At 46.3% G+C, this 9,534-nt stretch overlaps 1 protein-coding gene across 15 annotated transcripts in view; it reads right to left on the reverse strand.

The window, feature by feature from the left end:
- Nucleotides 1-8,633, reverse strand: part of STRBP (spermatid perinuclear RNA binding protein) — a 63,453-nt gene extending 54,820 nt beyond the window's left edge. For 11 of the 15 annotated variants that reach the window (XM_074891517.1, XM_074891514.1, XM_074891510.1 and 8 more), the window contains exon 1: nt 8,537-8,629. The gene's annotated coding sequence lies outside the window, so the exon portion shown is untranslated. Of the gene's footprint in view, nt 1-810; nt 951-7,516; nt 7,617-8,186; nt 8,204-8,536 lie in introns of those variants that run through there. The other 4 variants (XM_074891503.1, XM_074891504.1, XM_074891505.1 and 1 more) reach the window with 4 other exon arrangements.
- Between the last annotated feature and the right edge of the window lie 901 nt (nt 8,634-9,534).

Here is a 9,534-nt window from a genome sequence, read left to right on the forward strand (position 1 = left end):
TGGGAGTCATGATTCTTTTCTCTTACACAAATTTAGACAACTGTGTTCTCTCTTCAGCCTCCTGGCCATCTGTAGAGATGAGGAGGTGTGTACAGATGTGGGCTCAGAGCAGAACAAGCTACTTGTCTGAGCTCATATTTTTGGCAGTCACCAATTTCACCCTCACCCACCAGAATCAAAGAAGTTATCAGCTTTGTCTCCCCCCACCTTCCCAGTATTTGCCTGCCTTTATGGCTTTTCTAGAACACTTGTCACCATATTTACCAGAGTACATTTATTACTGGTTTTAAAATAACAGTTTTTGTAACAGAGGGAAACATTTCAGGTCTTTATAGGGGAACTTCAGACATGAAGAAATGAAATCGTGCAGTAAATCAGTGGCAGAACCTGAAAAGGGGCCAAATGCTCCCCTAATCAATACTTTCAGTTTAATCACCAGACCTTCTTCACTGGATCACAGTGTTGCTCTGTGCCTGGTATTGAAGAGTTTACTCACTGGGCTTTTTACCAGCTTCCAGTTTTAGAAGGAATGCTCACAATTACTCTGGGCTTGAGCGTGATGTGCACAACATAAAATCCCCAGTTACTGTGCATAAGCAGCACTACATTTCAAGCCCAGTGATACGCTCTTTAAGGCCATCCAAATGGCATAGCTGATTACTTTAAAGAAACAAATTAAGTCTCTATATGATTAAAGACTTGGACAGCATGACCGGGTAACCAAAGAAGCCTAATCTATTTGTTAAGTCCAATTATCTAGACATCAAATCAAGAGATCACGAAGCATTAGGACATTGAATAGCTGCTTACCAAACACTTTTAGCTCTCTGAAAAGATGACAATCACTAAGAATCTATGACATGGAAAAGGAGTTCTTCAAAGCAGAGGTGGGGAGAAATCAGTTCTTGGGCATTTATGTTTTCCTCTCATCTTCTGTCGAGCTAAACCAGCTATTAGAGTAAAGGGAAAGAGATTAGGATTGGAAGTGGAAGAGGAGTAGAAATCCAAATGTTCTAAGTCTCTGTACCATATGCATTTACAAAATAACTCCAGCAGATATCCGAGATTACATCTGAGATCTCCTTTCTCAGTCTAGCAATGTCAAAAGTCTTCATGAGGCAAATAAGATGAGCCTAAGCTCCTTCATTTTAGTTAGAGTCTAGCCACCAGATCCAATAGGTTCTCAGGTAGGATTTCAGTCTAATTTACTTAAGGGGAGCGGGGGGGAATCTCCAGTTCTCACTGCACTTGCAGTTCAGGAAAGGAACTGCAGAAGCCAGGAGCTGAGACCATCCAAATTTTTCTTTCTCTTTGTTTCAGGGTGAGGATTTACATAACTAACATTCATCTATTGCTAATTAACAGAAGAACCCCACTGAGGCACACCTTTCATGTCTCTATATAAAAAGAAAAAAAAAAAAAAAAGCCAGTCACGTATCTAGAATCCACCTGCATAGTACAATCCAACCTGAAATATCTCTTGCTAAAGTCAGTCCAGCCTTGGCTCTGGGGTGCACAACTACCACAATATATGATATTATGGGGCTAAACACTTCCCAGATATTTATGGGTACCTTCCAATCCTCAGTTTTCTCTACAAGTGCTTCATAGTCTTCCATATCGTCTTCTATGGATTCCTTGCAACCCCTTCCTTTCAACCATCTTACTTGGAGCTCCATGTTCCCTACTTGTCCCATCATACCACGGTCTCCACCATTCTCTGGTACTTCACTCCTTGAAGACACAGACTATACACCTACAGCTCCCCCTTCTATTCCAGAGACTGTTCCATTAAAGCAAATATTCAAAAATTGTCATATTATACATACTATAGCACCCCGTAACCAGAGAAAAAGAGCAAGTTTCCATATACAAAGAACTGCCCCCATCAGCACAGAAGAATCGAAAACCAGGAATGACTAATTTTTCTTGTCTTCATACTGGAAAATTGATGTCTTCACCCAGATTCAGCATCAGTTACACACCTACCAGAACATCACCCAGCTTCCTCAGAGTGTAGCTGGAAAAACCAGCCATGCAGGCCGTGCTTAGGGCTTGGAACCGGATAATTAACACCACATAAATAGCTGTTATTTAAATTCAACTCCAAAATGGATTCAACGTTAACACACATTAGTCAGCACTTTCAGATCCACTGATAACATGTTATTTGTTTCTATGGTTAACAAAAACATCCGCAACCCAATCCCATTCATTTTATCTACATCAGGTTACACCGTTGGACCCTTATGCTCACACTACATTCTGTAACAGATAAACAGGGCGCCAGCTTCACTCTTGACAGCTGACTCCCATAGGGCAGAGAACGCAAATGCCTTTTTTTTTCTTTTTTAATACAAGCTGTAATTTGTTTGTTACATGGGCTGATTTGTACTGCCATAACTGTAGGCTTTCACCCAGTCTCCAGGTGATATGCTTAGTACAACCGTTCAACGTCTTGCTAAGCAGGCTCCAAAAAGACCATTTAAGCTAAATACCTTCTTTATTTGGGTATGTACCAGCTAACAATTTTAAGACCATCACCTATTTCAACAATGGCAACTAGATTCAGTGGGGTGTGGCATGCTGGCTTGTTCCCTTGCTGCATTTTGTACACTTTTTAAAGAGCAAACATGAGAACATTCAAGAGAGATCTCACATTTGTGGAAACGGTTAAAAAGGCTCTTGGTAACAACGTTTTGGCTGCTATACCATAACAAAAAACAAAGCCACCCAAAGCCCTGCAACAAGTAATGAAATTTTTTATGCCTTCTCCAAGATTAACCATGATTTATCACAATCCACTGTTACAGGACCCACCCCACTCCCTTTAAAATATAGAATATAAAAGGTATATCAGTTTCACAGTATCATTGGCGCTAGGATAAACCATTTCGTAGCAAAATCTCATGAGGCAATCAGCAGTGCTGCATGCCCAAGAAGACCCTGCTCCCAAGCCTCGAGTTTCGTCAGCCTCTACAGCGACTGGTTTGCCAAAGCTCCTTTCTAGAAACACACACCACTTGCTTCCAGACCAGCTTGTGCGTCTGGGCTTCACACTCCCCTGTAGTCTGGTTATGGAAGGCAGGTACTGCCAGCTGAGAACTAGGATTAGGGGAAGAGTTTGTTTAGGGTCATAGTCAATGCAATCCAACAGCCTGGGAGAGCCATTTCCACGCGCAATATCATGCCTGTGTCTCAGAGAATACTAAAGACACTTTAGAGCCCAATACTTAAAACACTATGCTCACACTTCGATTTGCTGTACTACGAGTCAAACAAGAAACATGTTTAGTCTGTGTCTCCCCTCCCAAGAATCAGAGGAAATAGAGAAGTAAAGGCCTCTGAAACCAGTTTGCCCTTTTCTGCTCCTACTATAGGGCAATGTCTAAGAGGCAACATCAGCTTCTCACCATCGAGAGAATACCATCATACACTGTCAAGCCAAATGCCAAGTTCTGCTTTAATCACTGTTTCACTTCTTCAGCACTAACTACATAAAAGCTTAAGGTCTAAAATCTTAATCAATTGTTTTCTAAGATTTCTTCAAGTTCTGTGATATCTCATGATTACCCACTAGTAGGAGTGTTCTTCCCAACCAGATATTCAAACATCTAATTTTTCAATGAAGTCAAAGTAAACGCACAAGAACAAGAAGCAGCAAAATTTAATTTACTGTGATAGCCAGACACACCCCAATTTTATTTTATTTTTAAGCATACAATTAAGAGTAATTTAATTCCCTATGTAGACATTACATGAAAGAGAAACATTACTGTAAGAAGAGCTTAATACTATTGGTACACAAACCTTATGACAGATAAATTAGAGCCTAGTAAAACAGCATATAATTTACATTTTGTTATGTCAATCACAAGTAGCATCTTGAGGCTCTTAAACAGTAAGTGAAACCACAACATAAGAAACTAATTTAAATCAACCCATGCAGCAGGATCACTTAAGTTTCCACAATCCAAGAGATCCCCTAAAATGAGTCAGGAATTGGATTTCATAACATTATTCCTCTTCATCATTCATTTACACCTTTAATTTACCAGCATGTTATGAAAATGTTTTACTACAAAAGTTATAAAGTTTTGCATAGTTATAGAAAAATCAATGAAGTAAACCAACAGGGACACGGGTTTTAATAATCCATGGCCTTTATTACTCAAGAAGCCAATCAGCAAATGTGCAGGTGCCCCAGTAACACAGCGGCCCCGCTCAGCTGCATGGAAAATCCACACATGGGATTAGTCTCAGAGTTCTCTGTTTTAGCCCGCAGAGAAGGAAGGACAGAGCAGCCAGTAAGTACCATGCTTTACATACCTCTCAGTAACGGCAGAACAAATGACATAGCCTGAATTTTTTTTTCTTACGCCTCTCCTATAACCAGCACCTTGCCTACATTCCAATACCATGTAAGAAATCACCAGGAAGGTCAGTATATGCATTGCAAATCAAAAGTATGAACACAAGGCAACAGACCAACGTGGAGTGGGGGCCAAGAATTCTCTCAAGTCCTCTCCCATTCCATGTTTAGAGTGAGAGGACCAGAAACATAAGGTAATTTAGCTACAAAATAAGTCCAAACATCCAAAGTGCAAGAAGTTTACATTAACTCACTCGTAACATTTGTAAGAATTCCTATGTATGCTTTTTCTTAAAGGCACATGAATTAAGGTTTTCAAAAAAGTTAAATAGAAACACTAGCCCTCTGTGAGTTGACACAGTGTATGTGGCACTATCTGTGTTTTCTGTCATCATCACTCAGTGAAAGACTTGCACATAAGAAGGAAAAACTATACAAATGCCAAGAAATGCAGTAGTACAACTGAAAAAATATTATCTCTAGTCTTGTAGCTTGTATCTATTTAATAAAAAATATAAGCAAATATTTCCAGGTAGGGCAGCTTAGGCTTATGCTTCCTTAAATAAGTACAAAGTTTCTATTTCAAATCACACTGCAAGTACAACAAATGTGCATAAACTATGATTTCTACAGAAATATTTGAGACTTGCTTTTTTTCCGCTATTTAAATCCATAACTGTTTTTCATGTTGCTTTAAACAGTAATTTTCCTTGTGATTTCATCACTGCAGCATATACAGCACTAAAGCAATCTTTACTTGCCAATATTGCTCAGTTTATAGCAAATTCAGGACACTGCATCAGCCAAGTGCTCCTCACGTGTATGTTGTCAGAACAGAAAAGTCCTCCCTCCCCCAACCTCAACACAAGCTACAGAGACCCAAATGCTATGCTGAAGTCCTCTGTTGGCATGGCTAGACCTGCCATAAATCCTAACTCACCAAGAGCTGAAAGTTAGCCTCGTGAGGTGTAGACTGAACCTCCGCATTCTCACTCGCCCAGCATCTCCCTCAGATGGCCAACACATCCCTGGGTGCCTTCCTCTCAACTGCCTCAAGGACTCTCCCTCACCCAGCCCACTCTATAGAAACACAAAACTGCCACTTTTTTTACTGTTTCATATTTACACTTAGGCATGCTGGCCACTTCTAGGTGTATGTACAGCACCACAACCAAGGACAAGACTCTGCAAACTTTGATGTTTTAACAGATACTTCAACAAGCATGCTCAGGGTGGTTTTTTTACACACTCAAAAGCTTGTTAACGAGCCAGGGCATTTCCTTCTCCACTCTTTCCAGCCATGGATGTGCTCTTCAAAGAGCTCTATTTACATGCCAAGTTACAAAGTTCAGCTGCTTCCAAAGCAACGTGGAAAAAGCGCAGCTTTTATGACTCTACAGTGAGGTTTTCCACAACATGAGGCAGCTTCTTAGGCTCCTTTTTTTTTTTTTTTTTTAAAAATTTCCAAACAGGATTTCACAGTTCAAAAAAAAAAAATCATCTCAGTCCACCCACAGGCCTTTGAGAAACTTAACTGAGGGGCTTGAAAATAAGAGAGCTCTGCAACCTTAAGCATCATGTTACTGAATGAACATCCATGGAAAAAACTGCTTACAAGTCAGAAACAAGGGTCGCCAAAATCTGCATATCCACCAGAGTTTAAACTACTGCCCTAACGTTTAGGCATGGCATGCCTTCTGCCACCTTCTGTTTTATCCTTCCATTTGCTTACTCTTTCTTCTCATTTGTCCCTGAACCTTTGGTATGAAATCAACTGTGTCTGAAACTGCTTCTTCTAGGACAAACCATGAGGCTGGATTCAGTCACTTCTTCAGCAACATTTGTACCAGTTATCACCTGGGGCTGCCCCCAGCCCCCAATACACAAGTATTTCTAGACAGAATCTTTCTCCAGTTCCCCAAGAAATCAAGTCCTAGATTTCTACCTTGCATTTAGCCTGTCAACCACTCGGAGCAAGAACTGGCACTTCTTCAGCATCTTCTTTGTGGGGAGATGACAATATCAATAGTTCAATAATAATGATTAGTTTGGATGAACAGCCTATGCAAATAAAACCCCTTTATAAAAACAGCAGTAAGAAAATCAGCAAGGACTAAACATTCTAGTGAAAATGCCAAAGCAGCACTAGACTTGCACTGTCAATGACAAGGTTCTGAGAAACAGAAAACTGAAAATATTAAAATCTTACTATTAGCAATCCTTACCCACTCTTTTCCGCATCTCTCCCTTCATTCCACACCAACATGAAGCAGAGGGAAATGATTGGAAAGTTCCAGAGAGAAGAAAATGACACATGCCAAGAACTTCCAGAGGCAAGTCCAACTTCCTAAAAATGACCAGGAATTTAGCAGAAGCTACAGCCAGATGCAGTCTGCTGACATGAATTTCTTCTTCCTCTCTACACGGGCAGGAAATAACGACATCCCAGCTTTTACAAATTTTTGATGGCCCATCCAAGTGGTGGACTATTTAAATTCTTGGAAAACACTTTTGCTTTTCAGAGACTATGAGCAAATGTGAGCACTATGACCTTGTGCAAATAAAGGAACACAGCAATACAGCCTCTACAGAGACACCGTCAGGTCTTCCTCCCTTCCCGCTCCAAAAGTTTTGTTTTTAAGGACTCCCCTCCAAGCACAGACAGCACTGCTCCATCCTCCTTCCTTCCTGCCTGCAAACATTAGGCCCTCTCTGCCTCCACATTTGCTTCCTTTGAGTCTCTCAAAAATGGTTACCATATCTTTAAAGACCAAGTTTTGCAAACAGTCCTTCCTTCTCCATTCTTTCCAAGGATGTTAAATTATTCTGCACTAATGAAGGAAATTATTTTAATTTTCTGTCTTTACCCTAGAAGGCCAGGTTTCAAATGCTCACTAGAACACACAGCTATTTTAAATTAAGTTAAATAGTCCAGCTATTTTAATTTAAGTTAAAATTGCGCAATTTTTGGAACTGGAGTTTTGAAATACCTTATATTCCTGAAAACAAGGCCAACTTCAGTCTTTCTTCACTTAAAACACACTTAGAATTTCTAAGTTTTCAAGACAAAGTATGATGAAACTTTTAAAAGATGTTAACAAACTATAGTACACAGCAAAAAAAAAAAAAATAATTCGGACATACCCAGGACCCCCCATTTTATAATTTTTTTGCTCTGCCGTATTCTGTGTACGAGGTATTTGGAAGGCACACTCTCCGGAGCAGGACATTTTCTTCTTACTTTCTGTAAATCACACGGCACCATTTTCAGAGCCGTGTAAATAAATAATAAGACATTTAGCTAGATAATGCATATTTCTCTTTTGATTCAAAACTCAAGTTTTGCTTTGCTCGGCAGCCTGCGTATCACTCCCCGGTTATCCCTGTGAAGTTCTCACTTCCAGAAGAATTATGGGGTTAATGATTCACAAAATCCAGTGCAACGCAAATCCAGAATGAAAGAAAAGGGGGGGGGGGGAATAAAAAGACCCAAAATACTGGTATTTTCCCCCAAACCAGGAAGCCTGCGGAGGTCCCCGAAGGACGCGGCTCTCCCGATGCGCTGCCGCCGCCGGCCTGGAGCGAACTTCTGAGGGCGCGTCATGGCGGCCGCGGCCCCCCGCACCTGGCCGCGGGCTGGCCGGGACGGGACCGCCCGCTCCGCCCGGCCAGGGGCCGCCGCGCACAGTCCCGCACCCCCCCCGACCCCCCCCTCCGCGCTCCGCGGCCGCGCTGTGCTGACCCGGCCGCAGCCCCACCTTCCCCGCCCCCCCCCGCCCCGCAAGCACCTGCGCGCCCGCGGACAGGTACGCACCGCTCCGCCGGCGGAAGCGCGGCCGCGCTCCGCGGCGCCGAGCCCCTCATCTCCGCCCCCGCCCGCGGGCCGGCGGCCCCTCAGGGCGCGGAGACACCACCCCCCCCCCCCTCACACACAAGGGCCGCCGCGCCCCTCCGCGCGCGCAGCAGCGCCCCCCCCCCCCCCCTTCCCCTCACGCACCGCCTCCCATCCCCCCCGCCGTGTCCTGCCCTTGCCTCCTGCCCGCAGTGCCCGGTGCAGTGGGAGGAGCGGTGCCCGGCGCCCGCCTCCCCTCAGGGGCTGCCCCGCCGCCCCGACCCCTCCCCTCCCCGCCGCCGCCGCCTCGCCCCGCCGCTCGCCCGCCTCACCCCGCTGGCCGCCGGCCCCGGCGCAGCCCCTCCGGCCCCGTCCCGGCTCCGTGGCCCCGTCCGGCTCCTCCGGCTCCGCAGCGGCGAGCGGGGCGCGGGCACGTGACAGCGCCCGGCGCCCCCATAGGCTGGGGCTGCCGGGCAACGTGAGCCCGCCCCCTCCCTGCACCTGAGAGGGAGCCTTACGCCAACTGCGTAGGGGGATGCCGGGCTGCCGCGCTAAGTCCGTAGCGGCGCGGAGCCAGCCGTTCCCTCCCTCCTCGCGGCAGGCCGGCGCGGCCTTACGGAATTGACGTAAAGCTTCGCGGCTCGGCCCGTCCGGTTTCCTACCTGGGGCCGCTACTCCTTGCGTAAACTGCGTAATCCCGCCCGGCGCCCGGGGAGAGAGCTCCCGGCTGTTCAGGGAGCTCGCGCAGCTACGGGCGCTAGGAGCGGCCAAGCCTGCACCCAGGAACGTCACTTACGTAAAGCCCCTCAAAGAGGTTAGTGTTCCTTACGGATTCTCCGTAATGTCGTCAACGCGGGCGCTGCACCTGAGAGGGCTCCCGTTGCGCAAATGCCGTAGGCGCTAGCGTGTCGGGCGCAGAGTGCGTAAGCGGCGCGGGAGGGTCCTCCCCATCCCCGGCTGAGGGCGGCCGGGCGCGGCGGGAGGCAGGTGTGTGTGTGTGCGGGGGGCAGGCTCGTCCCTGCCCTGTCTCCGCTCAGGGCGGGGAGGAGCCACCGCCCCCGCGCCGGGGCATCTCGGCGGAGACTGGAGCGTGTGGTTTTACCGTCACCCGGCCCCGCTTGCGGCGGCCCAGGGCTGTGAGTGCCAACATTCGCCTCAGGCAGAGCCGTCCCCGCCTGGAGGGGCCGGGGGGTGCTGGGCCGGCGGGCGTGGACAGGGCCTGGCCGTTGGGCCTGGAGCGCAGCTCGCGGGAGGGACGGGGCAAGGCTGAGGGGAGGGGGGTGAGCTGTGAGGCAGGGCCCTGGCGCCCCTTACCCACGTCCCTGATGGA

This window comes from Strix uralensis, chromosome 21, assembly GCF_047716275.1.
Source record: "Strix uralensis isolate ZFMK-TIS-50842 chromosome 21, bStrUra1, whole genome shotgun sequence".
NCBI classification, from domain to species: Eukaryota; Metazoa; Chordata; class Aves; order Strigiformes; family Strigidae; genus Strix; species Strix uralensis.